The sequence below is a fragment of the Setaria viridis genome, chromosome 9 (assembly GCF_005286985.2).
Source record: "Setaria viridis chromosome 9, Setaria_viridis_v4.0, whole genome shotgun sequence".
Classification (NCBI taxonomy): domain Eukaryota; kingdom Viridiplantae; phylum Streptophyta; class Magnoliopsida; order Poales; family Poaceae; genus Setaria; species Setaria viridis.
In genome coordinates this window covers 32228743-32248860 of record NC_048271.2, presented here as the reverse complement: position 1 = coordinate 32248860, position 20118 = coordinate 32228743, and the positions used below count along the sequence as shown (strand labels likewise).

The 20118-nt window shown below is 42.6% G+C and overlaps 1 pseudogene; it reads right to left on the bottom strand.

Moving 5' to 3' along the window:
• Positions 1 to 240: 240 nt before the first annotated feature.
• LOC140221177 (uncharacterized) overlaps positions 241 to 20118 on the bottom strand; it is a 54407-nt pseudogene continuing 34529 nt past the window's right edge.

The following is a 20118-nucleotide window of genomic DNA, read 5'->3' as shown; positions in this document are numbered from 1 at the left end:
TAAGTATCAACGCTTGTCTCTATCAAGTATCAACGCACTCTGAAGGAGCTGGTAAGCTGTCCAGGTGTACATTCATATCAAACAGTTGATATTTAATAATCCGCATCTTTTGACTTGGTAAAGAAGAATACTAAAAACTCATTCGCAGCACATTGTTAATTATCATCTTTGACAATTCAGGTTTGATACTTTGATGTCATTAAGGCACATTATATATATCTTGCCTGACAAATTAATGGGTTACAATGACGTGCATAATCTTCGACGCTTGTTCACTGGTGATGGTGGATGGTTATTAGGTGGCATCTCTGCAGTACAATTTGCGCATATAACAGTATAAGGGGGCAACCTTGATTCCCAAACCAATTGAAATTTCGTAGGCAGAATCTTGGAGCCGGTAATTATATCTCCAAACGACATCTGAGGCAGTCCACCTTCTGATTTGTCAGTAGCATAAGTCGGAACGATTTACTAGACAGGGATGATAGAGAGAACCCGGTGACATCAACTGAACTCCCATCTTTCTCGAGAAGAGTTTTAGGATGCTCACCAAATATGGTCAGATTTTAATGTTCATTTGGAAGCTAATATCACTCTAAATAATTCCAGGACACCAGTCCAGAAACTAATGTTCATGTTGTTCTTCAGCACGGATGCGTACACATTTAACATAATGAGTGACCCCACCGTTGCCAACTCCTTCCCAACTAAACCTAACCCTGGGTGGTCCATCGGGTTTGCACTTCCAAATGCGAGCACCTTGAACAGGTAGCTGTACTCCTCTCGTGACAAGCTGTTCATTCGGATCGGGTTAACTGTTCCAAACCTGATGAGTTTCTCAAGCCTGCTTATGATGATCACCTTGCTTCCTTTACCTGTTAATGCTACTAATGAGTAAAATTTTATCCATTCCTTATTACACACATCAGAGACAAATTCAGTGGTAACCAAAGTCCTGACACATTTGAAGCTTTTGTGGCCAATTTTCTTAATATCATCTCCACTGAAATGTAATATAGAAGAGTAGTATGACCGGATCCTGTCATCACTACAGATATTGCCAACTAAAGTTTTCTTGCCAACCCTGCAACCTCCAATGATAGGCAGCACGGTTGGAGCTCTAGATGGGTTGTCCTGCAGCAAGATGTTGATCACTTGCTGTTTCTCAACCTGGCGACCAAACATGAAGTTGTCGATGTATATATAGCTACTATAGGGGCTGTGGAACATGCGTTTGCATCCCGTTAAAAGCACAACAAATTCAGTTATGTTAGTAACAGGGGTCTCTAAATTTTGAAGGGTGCTTTGTACTTGACAGCAAGCTCCTCCTCTGTCTCTCCGATCTTCAACACGGGCATGTAGGTGTCCAAGACAACATAGCCTCGAAACATAGCCTCTGTCAGAGTCTTGAGCTGTCCCTCGGCCTCCTCAACGATAGTATGAGCTCTGAGAAGGAGATGCTGCAACTTTTCTAGGTTTCCCTTGAGACACTATCGGAAACAGGAACGTTGCCGAGTGTAAAATCTTAGCCGAGTGCTTTATGTCGGGCACTCGGCAAACACACTGTTTGCCAAGTGTATACCTGCAGACACTCGGCATAAATAATACACTCGGCAAACGATAACTTTGCAGACACTCGGCAAACATCCACACGACACTCGGCAAGATTTGACACTCGGTAAATCTCCATCACGTGGCTCGCACGTGCACCGTCCGTTAGGGGAGTGGGCCGGCCGTTAGTACTTTGCCGAGTGTCCGACGCGGACACTCGGAAAAAAAGAGGGTTGCCGAGTGCCCCGTCCAGACACTCGGCAAACGTAGAAGTTTGTCGAGTGTCTTCCACAGACACTCGGCAAATGTTTCCACAAACACTCGGCAAACGTAGAAGTCTGCCGAGTGTTTGTGTTGAGACTCGGCAAAGACAAAAAAAAAATTTCCACCTCTGCCCTCCACACTTTTTCTACTCCCTACATACGACATTTGATAATGCATCTTAAAAGTTGTTCTATTTTTTGTCTGTTTGCTATTTTTAATGAATTGATAGCATTAATAGGAATTTGTTTATTTGAGTCAAATTTTAACTGCAAGTGATTGAAATAATGGATTAAAATTAGTGAAAAAATCATATTCATATTATTGAATCCGGATTGAAGTCTCAACCAGGAAATGAAAAGAAATTTTGAACATTTTTTAGGAAACACGACCACGAACGTGTGGTTGAATGGTTGTTAAATTCTAAAAAAAGCAAACGAAGTCTAAAAATCACAAGATTTGTCAAGATGTCATGATATTATATGTGGAGGCTGTGGTAAAAACTTGAGAAGGTTTCACCCAATTTCTGACATATGATGCTTACAAACCGACACATCTCCTGAAAAGATTCATAGAAGTTAGAAAGGATCCCATAAGATTTGGAGTCCAAGTGACACTTGAATTGGGTTTTGACTTCAAAACTTTTTGTATAGGCAACATACAACATAGATTGGTTCATGTCAAATTTTGGAAATTTTTCAAATCCGTTTAATATTTTTTATTGATTAAATGCAATTATAGATTTTTAATAGATATAAATTCAATTTGAGCTATAACTGCATGAAATAATGGAATAATATCAGTAGAAAAATCATATAACCATTGTTGAGTGAATTTGACACGGTTTTTCCCAAGTATATTAGAAAAAGGTTAGTAAAACATGTTATTGGAGAAGTGGACATGAAATGTAAGTATACTTTGCCGAGTGTCTAGCGAAAACACTCGGTAAACGTAATGTTTTCCCAAGTGTTTTGGCTAGACACTCGGCAAAGTAGGTACACGGGCCCACTGGCAGGCGCGTGTTCCGATTGAAAATTTGTTTAAAAAATTATAACTTAACTTTGCTGAGTGCCCACGATCTGGCACTCGGCAAACCTTCTGACTTTGCCGAGTGCTAGATCGCGGAAACTCGGCAAACCACCTGGCAGGCGCGTGTTTGGATTGAGAATTTTGGAAAAAAAATTAAACCTTCCGACTTTGCCGAGTGCCAGATCACAGGCACTCGGCAAACAACCTGACTTAAGTCTCGCGACCTTCTATCTGACTTGAACTCTCAGACGCCCAAACACATTTCTGCTGCCGCCGACGCCCTCCGCCGTCGCTGCCCGCCGCGCCCCGTGCCCTGCCACCCCGCGCCCCGTCCTGACCCCGACGCCCCGCCACCCAGCGCTCCCGGCCCGCCCATCGCCCCCGGCCCCGGCGCCCCCGGCCCGGCGCCCCACCCAGATGGCCACCCCGCCCCCGGCCCCGGCGCCCCCACCACCTGGCGGCCCCGCCACCGGTGCCCTCGAGCCCGGTGCCCCCGCCCCCGACGCGCCTGCCGCCGCCGAACGTCCCCTCGCTTCTCTAGGCCGGTGTCCCTCACCCTCCCGGTAATCAATATTTGTTTTTCAAGTTACAAAATTGGAATTAGAAATTAGTTTTTCTAGTTACAAAATTTGAATTAGAAATTAGAAAAGGGTAGAGAGGTGGTAGGATGAAATAGAAATTAGAAATTACAAAACTAATTAGTAATTAGGGAAGGATAAGATAGAGAGGTGGTAGGGCTTTTGTTTTAGAAATTAGAAAATGATGTTTGACTTGGCAATCTAAGGTATAAGAACTATATGTGGAAGTCGGCCATCGTGCCGTTCGGTTGCTGTAGATGTGGTCGTCACTTTGTACGATAGCAAGGTGAGGCATCCTATACCTCTCTTTCCGTATGAAGTTCGTATATCACGTAACCTAGTTAGGCATCTCCCGTTCGAAAGAGATACAATTGGAAATATGCAGATATTTGCATATTTATAACCGTATCTGTTTCGAATTGTCCATATTTTTTGGACAGCCCGAGGATGTGTAGGTGGGTTTAGTTTCCATGGTCTACTCCGACCCAAGATAGAGTTTCGGCAGCACCTTCCTAGAGTTCCGGCAGCATCGAAGGGTCGAGGGAGGTGTCGAGGTAGGGGTGGAGGCAGGGGTGATGCACTAGTCCAGGAAACAGAGCAGGCACAGGTCCTGGGTAGAGGCAGGGGTGATGCACTGGTCGAGGAAATAGAGGAGGCATAGGTCCTGGGTCGAGGCAGGGGTTGAGGAAAGGGTAAAGGGGTGAGGTCCCGTCGCCTGTACCTTCGCCCCGGTCATCTGAGGAGGAGGAGATACCTTCCGCGCACACCTCTAGTGACGAGGTGGAGGTATAGGAGGAGCAAGCACAGGAGCAGGAGCAGGAGCAGGAGAGGGAGGAAGGGGAGGAGGCAGGGGATTCGCAGTCTAAGATTTGGTTGCGAGGTCCCTCGTCCCTACCGAGGCAACTGATCCCTCTTAATAGACGCCCACTGATTCAACCCACTGGGGCAAAGTAAGTTCCTTTACATATTCTTAGTACTTTTGATATGTTGAAAATTACAATAGAAACTAATAATTTATATTAATCACTTGTGTAGGAGTTGGATTAAGCTCAGTGGGGGTGGCCACAACCGCAAGGTCAACAGCATCCTTGGTCTTTTGTGTAGGCTACACTTCCCTGGTCTAGTGGTCTTCGCCGGACAGGAGGAGCCGGCCTACACATGGGACCACCACGTCGCCGCCGCCGACATCCGTGATCGTGACCACTGGACATTCGCGAACAAGACGGAGCGGGTGAAGGCCAAGCTGTGGGTAAGTATTCGCAGCACTACATTGGTTAATACATCAGCTTCGCTGGACATTCTTGCAATAATAATTGTATGCAACGTGTCTATACGCAGGACTTGTATAGATGCCAGGAGGGATTTGAGGCTAGGGCGGCCTCCGTCACTGAACAAGCCGCCAAGAAGCTCGTCAAGGACATGCACTACGAGGTACGGGTTCAGGCCATCATCGACTTCTATGCTGAATTCAGAAGGATGAAGGTCAAAAAAGAAGAGGCAAGGACAATGAACCTGACCAAGGAAGAATTCATGGTGGTACGTACAGAAAATTAATATTTACTATTTCTGTTAATTTCTTTTGTTATATGTGACACACTTGATGATGTAGGTACCTCCGTGGTGGTGCCGAGCCTATACCCGGTGCTGGGAACAAATGGTGGAGGTGTGGTTGCAGCCTGGGTGGTTGGAGAACCACCTTGCTTGCCGGTAGCGACGTCTGCAGATGCCATATGCATCACACCATCAAGGAAGCCTGAGCCTTGATGAATACAAGGAAAAATGGGTACGTGAATTCATTTCTTTATTCTCACACTCAATACTGCATACTTTCTAATCCTTTTTGCATTTTTGCTACAGACGTCATCACATGATGGCCAGGAGTGCTCCCGGTTCAAGGCATGGGTTATGTCCAAAAAGGGCAAGGTGACGGTCGACATCGACTTCAACCCGGAGGACCCGCCCGAGGCGTACAGCCATCCTAGCATCCACAGCCACGTCATCGAGTACACATCAATGGCAAGGGAGGTTCATGGTCCAGAGTTCGATCCGAGCTCTCAAGATATTGATGCAGAAATTGTAATGAGGTTGGGAGGAGGCAAGAAGCATGGCCAGTATTGGATTGGAGATAGCGTGATAGACACTGCCAGTACTCCTAGTCTCTCGCAGATCCGAGCAAGGAGCACGGACTCTAGCCATGCGATATGGGCACGGCCGACCAATGCACAGTTACAGATGCAGGCTCTGCAGGTTATTTCTATTTGTTTCATCTTTCGTTGATTTTTACGTACCTTTTGCTTTGCAATAAGACATTGGGATGAAATATTGTAGGCCCAGGTGGAAGTAGAACGGAAGCGATGGGAGGACCTAGAGGCGAGGATCGAGGCGGATCGGCAGCTAGAAAGGCAGAGGACGGAGTCGATGTTCCATTACATGCAGAGTGTTTTTCAGACTTTAGGTCAACTCCACCACCTATGCCACTTAAACTATTCCCGCCACCTCCACCTCCTGCAGCTACTCCTGTGAGTCACTCTCAACCTTACAATTAATCTAGAATTAAACTAGAAACTACAAGCACTAGAAACTTGCACTAGAAAAGTGACTAATGCAATCTCTTTAACTTTGTGCAGAATCAATCGGCAGCATCCAATGCAGAATCATCTTGGGGGCAGTGGCCACCTACACATCCTCCTCAATGACTTGTTTGAACGATTATTGTGTTAAGCAAACTTGTGAATTACTTGTTTAGACTAGAACCTATCTGTACTTCTAAATGTTATTTGTGTGCTTGTGATGCAATCTATATGCCTGTGATGCTTCTATGGTTGTTTTTTGAGAGAGGTCCTTTATACATAACGAATCTATTTTACAGGTGGTGGAAGGACACTTTGCCAAGTGTTAACACTCGGCAAAGAGGCTAGTTTCTGTTATTCTGTGACTACTTTGGTGAGTGTTTGGACACAACACTTGGCAAAGGCGCCATAAAAAGCTGGCGGAAGCGACTTATTTGCCAAGTGCCATGAAACTGGCACTCGGCAAACACCACAAGTTCACCGAGTGTCATGACTGCGACACTCGGCAAAAGTTGAATCTTCGCCAAGTGTCTGTGAGGCAGCACTCGGCAAAAGTTAGACTCTTCGCCGAGTGTCTTCCATCTGGTACTCGGCAAAGGTGCCGTTACCGTGACAGTTCGTCAACGCCTTTTTACCGAGTGTTTTGTTTTGCCGAGTGTTTTTTGGCACTCGGCAAAGCGTTTGCCGAGTGCCCAACTTTTGGCACTCAGCAAGCCCACTGTTTGCCTAGGGAAAGTTCGCCAAGTCCAGTTCGCCAACTGTTACACTCGGCAAACTCTTTGCCGAGTGTTTTTTGGCCTTCGCCGAGTGCCTGGGGCACTCGGCAAACATCCTATTTCCGGTAGTGCGATGTGTTATTCTGTAGTCCAAATCCAGCCTACGCGAATCCTTTTTGCTTTCGGTCTTCTCCCTGGTTCCTAAGAAAAACAAGAGTGCACGTGTCTCCATGATCTAAATATGATGGACATGAACTCAACACTGTACCCACCTGATGGTTGAGTCGACGTGCAGGAGCGCGAGTAATGAGATCAGAAATTGGTACTTGTGTCCGTGTGGATGTATTGTTAGTGTTGATGTCCTCATCATCTTCCCCTTCTTGCATTTGAGTCGTCTTTGATTTAAGCTCAGCTTCCTCTCCCAAATTGGAATGATAAAGGTGGGACTAACCATAATGTCTATAGGTAGATCTAGCCTACATGCATTGTCATTAATTTTCTCTAGCACTTTAAATGGTCCATCAGCCTAAGGTAGCAATTTAGATTTTTGCAATTCAGGAAACATTTCGTTTCTCAAATGCAACCAAACTAAATCTCCAGGTTCATACTTTAGGTCCTTTCTACCTTTATCACCAGCAAGCTTATATTTAAGATTCATACGCTCTATGTTTTCTTTAGTTGTTTCATGCAGTTTTAACATCAATTCAGCATGCTTAGTAGCATCAAATTTAGTTTTTCAGAAGATGGCAAAGGTATTAAATCAATAGGAGTACGAGGGAACAAACCATAAACAATCTGAAATGGGCACATCTTTGTAGTAGAATGCATCGAACGATGATAAGCAAATTCAATATGAGGCAAACAATCATCCCACATCTTAATGTTGTTCTTTAAAACAACCCTTAACATAGTAGATAAATTTCTATTCACATCTTCAGTTTGACAATCAGTTTGGGGATAACATGTAGTAGCTTAGTCCCCAATTTTTCCCATAAAGTCTTTCAAAAATGACTAAGAAATTTGGCATCACGATCAGAAATAATTGTGTTGGGCACACCATGCAAACGAACAATTTCTCGAAAGAACAAATCAGCAATATGAGTATCATCATCAGTTTTATGACATGATATGAAATGTGGCATCTTAGAAAATCTATCAACAACCACAAACACACTATCACGTCCCTTCCTAGTCCTTGGCAATCCCAACATAAAATCTATAGAAATATCTTCCCAAACAGCACTAGGAACAGGTAGAGGCAAATACAAACCATGCGGATTTAACTGTGACTTAGCCTTTTGACATGTCATGCAACGAGCAACAAATCTCTCCACATCTCTTCTCATCTTTGGCCAAAAGAAATGACCAACAAGTATGTCCTCCATTTTCTTTGCTCCAAAATGCCCCATCAAGCCACCTCCATGCGCTTCCTCCAGCAACAACAAACGAACGGAGCTAGCTGGAATGCATAACTTGTTAGCTCTAAACACAAACCCATCACTAATGATGAATTCGTTCCATCCTTTCCCATCTTTATAATGCCGCAACATATCTTTAAAATTAGCATCATGAACATATTGGTCTTTAATTATTTCTAATCCAAAGATTTTGTAATCATGTTGATTCAGCAAGGTATATCTCCTAGACAAAACATCAGCAATAATATTCTCTTTCCAATTCTTGTGCTTAATAACATAAGGAAAATATTCAATAAATTCAACCCACTTGGAATGTCTACGGTTCAATTTTCCTTGACTACGAATATGCTTCAAAGATTCATGATCATAATAGATAACAAACTCTTTGTGCGACATGTAATGCTACCATGTTTCCAATGTGCGAACAAGAGCATACAATTCCTTATCACAAGTAGAATAATTCAGAACAGGCCCGCTCAATTTTTACAAAAATATGCAGCAGGTTTGCCTTCTCATAACAAAACACACCTAATCCAATTCCACTAGCATCACATTCAAGCTGAAAAGTCTTATCAAAATCGGGAAGTTGGAGCAGGGGTGCATGCGTCAACTTATCTTTTTAGCATGTTGAAGGAGTTCTCTTGTACTTTGCCCCAACTAAAAGGCACTCCCTTCTTTGTAACGTCATTCAAAGGTGTAGCAATGGTGCTAAATTCCTTCACAAAACAATGATATAATCCAGCAAATCCTAGGAAACTCCGCACCTATGTGATAGTCTTCGGTACAGGCCATCCCTATATAGCTTTTACCTTGGCTTGATCAACCTTAATTCCCTGTGGAGTCACAACATAGCCAAGAAAAGACACTTGATCGGTGCAAAACGTGCACTTCTCAAGGTTACCAAAAAAACATGCATCTCGCAAAGCATTAAAAACAACATGTAAGTGATCAAGATGTTCATCCATAGATTTGTTGTAAATCAGTATATCATCAAAGTAGACTACAACAACTTTTCTAATGAAAGCATGCAAAACGTCGTTCATTAATCTCATGAAAGTACAATCTGCACTAGTTAACCCAAAAGGTATGACTAACCACTCATATAAACTGAGCTTAGTTTTGAAAGCAATTTTCCGTTCATCTCCCAATTTCATATGAATCTAGTGGTACTCACTACGCAAATCAACCTTGGAAAACACAACAGCACCACTCAATTCATCAAGCATATCATCTAAACATGGAATAGGGTGTCGATATCGAATGGTGATATTATTAATAGCTCTACAATCAACACACATACGCCATGTTCCATCTTTCTTTCGCACTAAAATAACTGGAATAACACAAGGACTAAGAGATTCATGGACATAACCTTTGTCTAGTAGTTCTTGCACTTGTTGCTGAATTTCTTTTGTTTCCTCCGAATTTGTTCTGTATTGCACATGGTTTGGTAAAGATGCACCAGGATAAGATCAATTTGGTACTCAATCCCACGTATTTGTGGCAAACCCGCTGGTATCTCACTTGGAAAAATATCAGAATACTTCTACAAAATGTTAGAAATAGCAGGGGGCAAAGAATGTCGCATATCGTGAATTGAAATCAAAGCATCCTTGCATACCAAAGTATAGGCAATAGAAGTGGAAGCAACCAATTCATTAATATCAGATTTAGTAGTAAGCAAGCAATGTCCTTTCAATATTATTTCATCTTTCTTACTACCAACAGATTTTTCATTTTTATTGCTCTCAGTTTTAGCTTTTGTAGCTTTAGCAACATCATCATGCACTAACTTTAGGAGACATAGGAAGCAAAAGAATTTTCTTATCATGGTGTATGAGGGAATATTAATTTGATATACCATGATGCATACATTCCGTATCAAATTGCTATGGTCTATCTAGCAGAATATTACAAGCTTCCATAGGCACAACGTCACATTCAACAACATCACAATATGAGCCAATAGCAAAATTAAGTTGTACCAGCTTGGTTACCTTTACCTTACTACTATTGTTTAGCCATCGAATATGATATGGATGTGGGTGCAGTTTGGTTGTAAGTGCAAGCTTCTCCACCATATCGCTACTAGCCAAATTGTTGCAACTACCTCCATCAATGATCAAACGACACAAACGCTCTTTTAATGACACACTTTGTTTGAAACAGTGTATGCCATTGATTCTGCTCCACCTTCCCCATTTGTGCACTAAGCACACGCTGCACAATGAGGCTCTTATAATGCTCTATATCCTCTACTCTAATCTGCTCTACTGATTGTTCCTCACTACTTGCATGGTTAGCAGCAAGCAAAGCAAGTGGATCTTCATCAAAATCACTAGCAGAGGAATACCAACCATCCTCTTTGACTACCAAAACACACTTGCTAGGACAGTCACACTGCACGTGTCCATAGCCCTTGCAACGATGGCACTGAACATCTCTTGTTCTACCCGTGGATGCAACTGAAGTGGCGCTAGTGGCTAGTTTCTGGATAGACTTGGTTGCTGAATTTGTGGGAGAACCATGTGGTTTGTCGCTGGAGGGAGGTGGTGGTCTTGCTCAACTCGGTGGGGGAGTGGATGGAGGTTCACATCCGGTCAAGGAAGTAGTCATGCATGGCTGTCATGATGTAGATCTTCCTGCAGAAATGTTAGAGTTTGTGCTAGCACGTCGTCCCTTCACTTCCCTTTCAACTTTACAAACAAAATGAAACAAGTGAGATAGGTTATTACAATCTTTATAAGCAAGAATGTCATAAATTTCTCTATTTAACCCGCCCAGAAATCTGGCCATAGCAGGTTCGTCACCCTCCTCTAAATTGCAATGTAACATACCTATTTGTAAGTCCCTATAATACTCCTCTACACTTTTAGTACCCTATCTCAATTGTTGCAACTTTTTTAACAGATCTCGTGCATAGTAAGAAGGAACAAATCTTGCCCGCATGACCCATTTCAAAGCATCCCGATTTGTGTGGCAGGTTATTAGGATTTTTCTTGTCATGTTCTATCCACCAAACAGAAGCAAAATCAGTGAACTCACTAGTAGTAGCCCTAACACGTGTATTCTCAGAAAATTCATGACATGCAAACTTTTGATCAATAGCAATCTCCCAAGTAATGTATGCATCAAGATCATATTTACCATCAAAATGAGGTATCTTAAATTTTATCTTACTAAAAGCATCATCATTATTATATACCTCACATCACCGGTAACCACCCAGACCTCTACGATTAGTACATAGCCGTTGGCGATCATGAGCATCTTGGTCATTTTGTTTAGTATCAGCAACATAGTCATCCCATTATTTCCTTGACGCGCTCATCCTTCTTATTATCTTGATCACGCACATCAATGGTTTTAGCATGCATCGCATCAAAACGCCTCAAAAGAGTAGCTAGACTCTTGTCAATACAAGCAACCGACACCTCCACCCCATTAAGCTTGGTGTTGGTGTCGATCTATGTGACCTCCAATTGCTCAATCTTGTTATTCGTCACCTACAAGTCATTATCATGTCCTTCTGTGTGCCCCTTCACTAGCTTTTCAAAATTTTATATGATGCCCTTGGTGCGGGGAGAATGTGGCATATTCTCACCATCCTCTGATTCTATCATGGTTAGATGAATAAAGACAACATGAAAATAGATGAAGAAATAAAAACCTTACAGCTATTAGGATGTAGCTACTGCAAGGCGCTCACTCTCAACCTATTATACAAGCTCTTACCAATTCTTACCTTGCTCAATAGGAGGGGATGACAACCAACAAGTCTGCAACTGTGGAATGAAGTGTATCAGTGCCGCAACAACAAGAGCTGTCAAACTATAGTCGAATATGTGGAGCTGTAGGTGGGTTGAAGCAAGGAAGTACTAGCACCACATTAGTCACAAAAGCAAGCCGAGGAAACGTTTAACGATGGTACTATGTTGGTCCCTAGGCTAAACCATGCTATAGACGTAAGCCTAGGCACAAAGGTAGTTACGAAAAATGAGCGACTAGCACAGCATGAAAAAAAACAACAGATTCACAGATTCAGCCCCTTCTTTCTTCTCCTTCTCTTATCTTTTTTTTGCTTTTTTTTCTTCTTTTTCTTTCTTTTTGTTTTTTTGCAGGAGCCTAAATCTTTTGTTTGGTACTATGACAATCCAAACAATAAGGCTGTTCCACATAGCCCCTTCAAATTCATATTTAACAACTCTTGTTAATACAGCAGATGCAGAAGTCTCTAGAAAGATTGTGGAGCGCTCAGAACGAATTTAGCTGCATGGTCAGATCCGTTAGAAAGAAGACAACTTTAACTTTCGGGATTATATTTAAACTACCAAATTGGACATTCTATGGATCCGTGGTGGCAAAAATGCAGCCAAGGTGTATATGGTGATTGTGGATCTCATGGTGACCAAAATGCGATAAAACTCAAAACTCTAAAGGAATAGACACTAAGACCAGCAGTTTGACACAACCGATGCAACCGAAGACTCAATAAGCCCTAACTATGAAGCACTAGTAAAAGGCTCAAAGGGTCTTTAGGAATAAGGGAAACTAATTTATTAAATTTTTTGGGCTTTTTCTGGACTATAGGAAATTAAAAGTAGCAGAGAACTGGAAGTCTCTCACCAATCAATCTTATCTGATCACCAACTGATGTGAACCCGTTGGGTTGAATCACGATCTTTCGACGAGAGGGGAGGGGATTACTTGATTGGTGGATAGAGATGACATTCACGACTCGACTACAGCCTTCGAAGGACGCTGCGTCTTAGCAACCGATACACTACCTTCAATGGCTACTGCGATCTTGTGGAGCGCGGCACGCCAGCCACTAGGGCACTCTTCCTGTGAGCAATTGAAGAACTAGCAAGAACAAAAACAAAAAGCACTGAATTAATAGATATAAATGAAGGTTTCAAACTCAATCTCCAATATGGTGGGGTTCCAAAGACAAGAAGACGGATGATTGATCCATCACGGGCGCTTACAAACAAGTAGCGAAAGCTAAACTTAATCTAAACAAAACCCGAGTGTTCCTGGTGGCAGCTAAGGGGTATAAGAATGTGGGAGGATGACCACAAGGTTGCTAGGGTTGTGCTCCAACGTCAGGATGCATCCCTAATGGACCCAACTTAATACACGGCCCATTGGGCAAAACTAACAGGACGCAACACCTTGGATAGAAAAACCTCTCGGTAGTAATTTGATCATTGCGGCCGCCTCTGAATAGATATGAATATGAGTCCACATCCATATAAAAATAGACTTCGTAAGGATTCCATGAAGTACTTGAACACCCCAATCCGAATTCGTATGTGACCATTGTGGACGTCACAAGTTGGTGTTGTTCTGCAGTCCGAATTCAACGTGCGTGAATCCTTCTCCCTTTCAGTTTTCTCCTTGATTCCTAAGCAAAATAAAAATACACATGTTTCCATGGTATAAATATGATGGACATGAACCTGATGATAGTTGTGTTGACGAGCACGAGCGTGAGTATTGGGACTATCGGTGTGCATGTAACGTCACGTCTGGATGCTATACTTTTTGGAAATGAAGGAGAGGAAAAGGCAGACTGGTTCACCTGCTACTGCAGAAATGACAACGTCCATCTTCACTGTTTGTTTCTAGTTTGTATTGAGAGAGACGCAGAGCGCTATGAAGCCTTGTAGTTTGTTGGTACTATGAATCGGGTCTGTTTATAAACCCCGAACGTGCAGGTCAAACAAGCAATAATGCTAGAACAAACTAATACGGAACGGACAGCCTTGCTGGTGCAAGCATGACCAATCATAACATTCGACTATTGACTTGTGGGACCACGTGGCAGATATGCAATTTACAAAGGAGCGACAGCTCACACATTTGGTCTTGGAAGTATTATAGGACTATGGACCGCTTGACTCCGTGTTTTTTCAGCTCAACTCCATCAATTTCTAAAATACGACTAGCTACTGACGCGTGGAGACGTGGCCGAAATGCAATTTACCTAGGACTGACAGCTCACACATTTGGTCATGAAAAGTATTTTAGGCCCCTATTGACCGTTTGGCTCCGTGTTTTTCACGGAGCAGTAGGCGAGTAGCTCCATTAATTTCTAAATTACGCATTTACCACTTCTATGAAATTAAATAAAATAAACTAGGGAAACTTCCGGCTGTATAGAGTTGGCTGTTCCAAAGTTTAACAATTTGTATGTTTCGACGGGAGTCCACTCTACGGATCTAAAAAACAAAGTGGAGCAGCCTCAAGATATGGCTAGAGTAGACTATTTACTGAATACAAACACCATAGGATACAAAACAATTTAACAAATCTAAAAATTTCCCATCATTTCTGAAACTGCCTGCATTGCCTCCGAATTCCCTATCATTCTCTCCATTTCCTCAAACAGCATCCATCTCTAGGGAAACAGAAAATGAAATCGCAAGGAAACAACTACACGGATCACGGATGCTAGCTTCTGGTTTAGTGGATATTATTTGTGTGGCATAGAATTAATAACATCAAACATAGTTCAGTTCCCTCTCGCAACCATCACTGTTCCAGACTTGCGGGGGTGTTTGGAAGGCATGGGTTAAATTTTAACCCCTATCACATCGGATGTTTGAACACTAATTAGGATTATTAAACATAGCCTAATTACAAAACTAATTGCACAACCTCTAAGGTAAATCGCGAGACGAATCTATTAAGCCTAATTAGTCCATGATTTGACAATGTGGTGCTACAGTAACCATTCGCTAATGATGGATTAATTAGGCTTAAAAGATTCGTCTCACGATTTAACCTAGGGGTTCTTTTTATAATTAGCTTATGTTTAGTCCTTCTAATTAGCATCTGAACATCCGATGTGACAGGACTAAACTTTAGCACTGCTATCCAAACACCCGAGCGTGCAAATTTTATGGCTGCTCCAAACAATCAAAACTACCAACCGCTACCGCAGCCCCTCGGGATGGATCTATGACATTTCGTCGACAAAAAATCGCCAAAAATCAAATCAAGAGACGGGGGAATCGCGCTAACAAAACAAGACTCAAGTGAGACGCGGTAGAGCATGGCCAACCTAAGAACAGCGCGCCACTCGCCGGCGCACCACCGTTGCAGGAAACAACACTTCTACATCTCTTTCTGCATGTTTAGACTCGAAAGTTCGAGACTGAGGTGCAGTAAGCAACAGGAATGGTTGGCAAGCTGAACAGGTGCTCGTACATAAAGTCCGGAAGGTGGAGAAGCGTCGCATGACATAACATACTGATTTAACCTTATAAATCGTGGCGGGCACGGCGGGCAGCCAGGTGGCCACGTCAGCCGAAATTATTTCAGACGTCATATGGCCATCCAATGGCCGGTGGATTAGCAGTGTCCAAGAACTTTTGCATTAAGATCCTCGCGTTATCAAGAAATCATCTCGCGCTTCCAGTTATATTACTAGCATTCTGCGTTAAGATCCTCGCATTATTAAGAAATCATCCCGATCTTCCAAATCCGCTTCCAGTTATATTACTAGCAGTGTCCAAGGCATTTTGCATTAAGATCCTCACGCTATCAAGAAATCATCTCACACTTCCAGTTACATTACTAGCATTTTGTGTTAAGATCCTCGCATTATCAAGAAATTATCCCACTTTTGTGTTAAGGTCTTCGTGTTATCACGAAATCATCTCGTGCTTCCAGTTATATTACTAACATTTTGCATTAAGATCCTCATAATCAAGAAATCATCCCACGCTTCCAAATAAATTACTACAGAATGGCCATCTACTGGCTAGTGGCTTAGCAATGCCCAAAGCGTTTTGCATTAAGGTCCTCTCATTATCAAGAAATCATCCCACTCTTCCAAATATATTAGTAGGCATTTTGTGTTAATGTCCTTACATTATCAAGAAATCATCCTGCGCTTACAAACATATTACTATATATGAAACCGGCGGCAAATCATGCTAGCCACATCAGCGGAAATTCTTTCAGCCGTCGAATGGGCATCCAATGGCTAGTGGCTTACCAGTGCCAAAGGCATTTTGCACTAAGGTCCTCACATTATCAAAAAATCATCTAGCGCTTCCAAATATATTACTAGGCATTTTGCGTTAAGGTCCTCGCATTATCAAGAAATCATCGCGCGCTTCCAAATATATTACTACAGAATGGCTATCCAATGGCTAGTGACTTAGTGTACGGCTCTTAAGTGCCAATTCTAGGTTGTCAACTCCTGCATAAATACCAGAAAGATGAACATCAACCTAGTGATAGGGGTTTATTACTAACCAATTCCACAAGTGTTGGCAAATATTTGTATGCAGTTAACTTAAAAATTAGAAAGGAGGAGGAAACACACCCAAGAGGCAAAGAAATACAACTCCAGTCAATCAGGACAGAGCACACGGATCCATGGGCCCACATCAAGGGATAAAATGCCATAATTTGGTGCGTGCACCTGACACCAACTGAGAGCCCACCAGACAGATCGACCATTAGCTTACCTCAAGTGCTACCTTAGGAATCCTCTCTACCCTCGCCACATATCATGGTGTGTCCTTGGACTGACTAGTACAGAGTTAGTGCACACACGTTCTCTTGGATTCAATACCCTTAGAATACTCTGAGGTGAAAGCTACAACGGTACCCGTGCGCTTGCAGATTTATTCGCTATCGCTAAAATACCGAACACTTAGCAGTGCCAAGGTATTTTGCATTAAGGTCATCTCACTATCAAGAAATCATCTCGTGCTTTCAAATATATTACCAGCTATTTTGTGTTAAGGTCCTCACATTATCAAAAAATCATCATGTGATACCATATATATTACTATATATGAAACCGGCAGCCAGCCAAGCTAGCCACATCAGCTGAAATTTTTTCGGCCGTCGAATGGCCATCCAATGGCTATTGGCTTAGCAGTGCCCGAGATATTTTGCGTTAAGGTTCTTGCATTATTAAGAAATCATCACGTGCTTCCAATTATACATCCTGCACTCCCAAATATAGGTGTTGGCTTCTCGTTCACCTAGAACTCGCTCGACACCAACCGCTTCTTCTCCAAAGTAGAGAAAAAAAGCTCAATATTCCTCCTCTTCTCCTCCCATCTGCTCCGACCGACATCGCTTTTCTCACCAGTGACGCGCTGCTCAATGGTTTGTGCAAGGGGTCCAGTGGACCACACGGGTAGATGGCAGTAGCGGCAGCGGTGCATGATTGGTTCAACAACGGACGCGCCCGCCATGGCGTGCCCTCCAAGCCTCGCATTCTTCCGCACCTGAGCTCTGCCCACGCGACCGTGATGCGTTCATGAGGTAAAAATTAATCCTTGATATTAGAATTGTTCCTTCTAGCACATATATTTTCTTTTCCTTGTCAAGGATCTCACTGCTGTTTTGGCTTCTCAAGCTGCAGGATTCGGATGGAGCGGATGTGATGTTGCCATGCAGAATGGAACCCTACATAAAAAGTTGCTGTTTCATGGATTCCAGAGTTGCAAATTGCTTCTTCTCTAGGCTGCATCATGACTAAGGATAAATAATTAACTCTGGTATATTGTCATATATCAGGATATACTAACTAAAAAATCATAGCCCTTCTATACAGGCAGAACTTGATTATTAACATTTTGCCATTATCCATCAGTTCATCACCATACTGAGAACATTATGTAGCATTTAAATTTTGTCATGACAATAATTTAATTCAGCATTTTAGTTGTTATCCATTGAACTGCTTCCCAATTTTATGAGTCCTCATTTTTGTATTAGGCCCTAATATTCCATTAAAATCTTCAACTTATGCATCAATAATGGTTTCCTAAAGATTTTGCGAGAGCTTATATAGAAGGCTTAAAACTGCAATTTTAGCCTGTGTCTAGCCAAAGGAAGCACTACAAGAAATCTTCCGGTCCATGATGAACCAAAAAGTGTCATAAATGCATTTTTTTTGCGTCACAAACTGTGATTTATGACGCGGGAATGACGAAAACCCTTTGTCATTAGTCGAGCATCATAAACCGTGACTTGTGATGTCCCTTATTTCGCTGCGTCACTAAGATTATGATGCCTACGAATCCTCAAACAGAAATGTTATAAATTGGTTCCTACTATTTTGCCACGATGGACAGAATCTGATGTGGAATCTAATATGGCATGACAACTATGACAAATTGTTTCATCATAAAATGAATTTGGCCCATTTATTGTTGGGTCGAGCACAAAATTGTTCCCACAGGCCAATGTTGTTCAGATAGCCCACAATTGATTTCGGTAGGCCCAATTGGGTCGAGCTCAAATTTATTCCCACAAGCCAATGTTGTTCAGATAGCCCAAAATTGATTCTGGTAGGTCCATTTATTGTTGGGTCGAGCTCAAAAGTTGTGCAAATTGTTTGCGGCCCTTTTAGTCCCAACTTATGAATGAAATTAACTTTTGGCCCAATTTTATGTGGGCTAAGCCCACTTAAGGAAAACATAAATTTAACCAATCGGGCCTGACAAATAATTGATTTCATCTCCATTCTAATCCGGTTGGCAAAATAATAAACAGAACAGACATATTTATGTATACAAGAAAATAAATTATTATTCCCTATCAAGACCACCAATACCATATTGTTCATCACATATCACAAACTATTACAAGATAACTATATCACAAAGAATAGACATTAACAAAGTTGCATGTAGATCATAATCTCTTGAGACAAAGTAGAGCATTGATCTTAACCTCTTCCTCTTGTATAGGTTAGCAGTCAACGAAGGAGTGCTTCACTATCTTGTGTTACCTTGTTCAAGTTCTCAACCTCCGTTGACTGCAATTTGAGAGTTGATTCTAATTCTTCTATCTTCTTCAATGTAGCTAACTTTTACTGGTGAGCAACAAACCATTGTCGAAGTTGTACCCCATCTTGTTGTCGAGTTTAGTAGCCTAGTAGTCCACTAGGAGGTTACCCAAGAGGTTGATTTGTAGGTGAGGGTGATTGCAAAACCAAGAACTCGAAGGTGATCCCGAGAATACAAAGGGGGACACGAGGGTTTTAGACAGGTTCGGGCCTCTGGAGGGTAATACCCTATGTCATGTATTTTGGTGGATTGTATTGCTCAATGATTCGATGCCCCCAGGGGGCTCCCTTGGCCGCCTTATATAGGCTGACGACCAAGAGTTACAGGTCAGTTTGAACTTAATCTACTTGGTAGTTACATGGAAGGTAATTTAAGTCGGATTACAATACACGTTCCATGATATCCGGGTAGACTGGTACTGTCTAGTTGCCTTGACGTGTACTCCAAGTAACTTAATGTCCTCGGCCCACACGTCCTAGTCGGGCGGGCCCACTTGTTAGGTCCGGACAATATCCCGATCGGTGGGGACCCATGGGGTACCCATATCCCTCAAGCCCCCAAGCAATGTGTAGGCAAACAGGAACTTGAGACCATCACAGCGAATCTTGAAATTAAGTCTGCTGAAGCTGCGCAGTGCTAAAGAAAACAAAATCTGAGCGAACGCAGAGCCAACATGTAGAGTGAAGATTAGTGCCGAGTTGATGGACACCGACGTCCACTAGGTTGGAGCGATGGGTGCGGAGGGCATCACAAGACGCGCTCCGTAGGAGTAGCCCCCGAGCATTGAAGCGATTAGAACAATCGGTCCAATGGTCAAGAAGAAGGAAGTTATCTCTTCAAGTAGATCCTAGTGTCCGATCACAAAAGATAGATACAGCCACGAAGGCCCGCCGACCAAAAATGTGCACCTAAATCTCTCAAGATAAGGACTGAAGCAATGATAGGTAGGTGACAAAAAGTCCTTGTTCATGGGAGTATCGCTTCGCCGGAGCAGCTGCACGGGAGTATTATCCTCCATTACTTGAAGCCGATCATCACATGAGTACCGTGGAGGCACGATGCTATGGATGAGCTCTATCGTGCACCCTCATAGGTTTATAGTAGCATCTTGGATGCTAGCTGACGGTCCGGCTATAAATAAGCCACCTTTCATCTTGGAGAGTCAT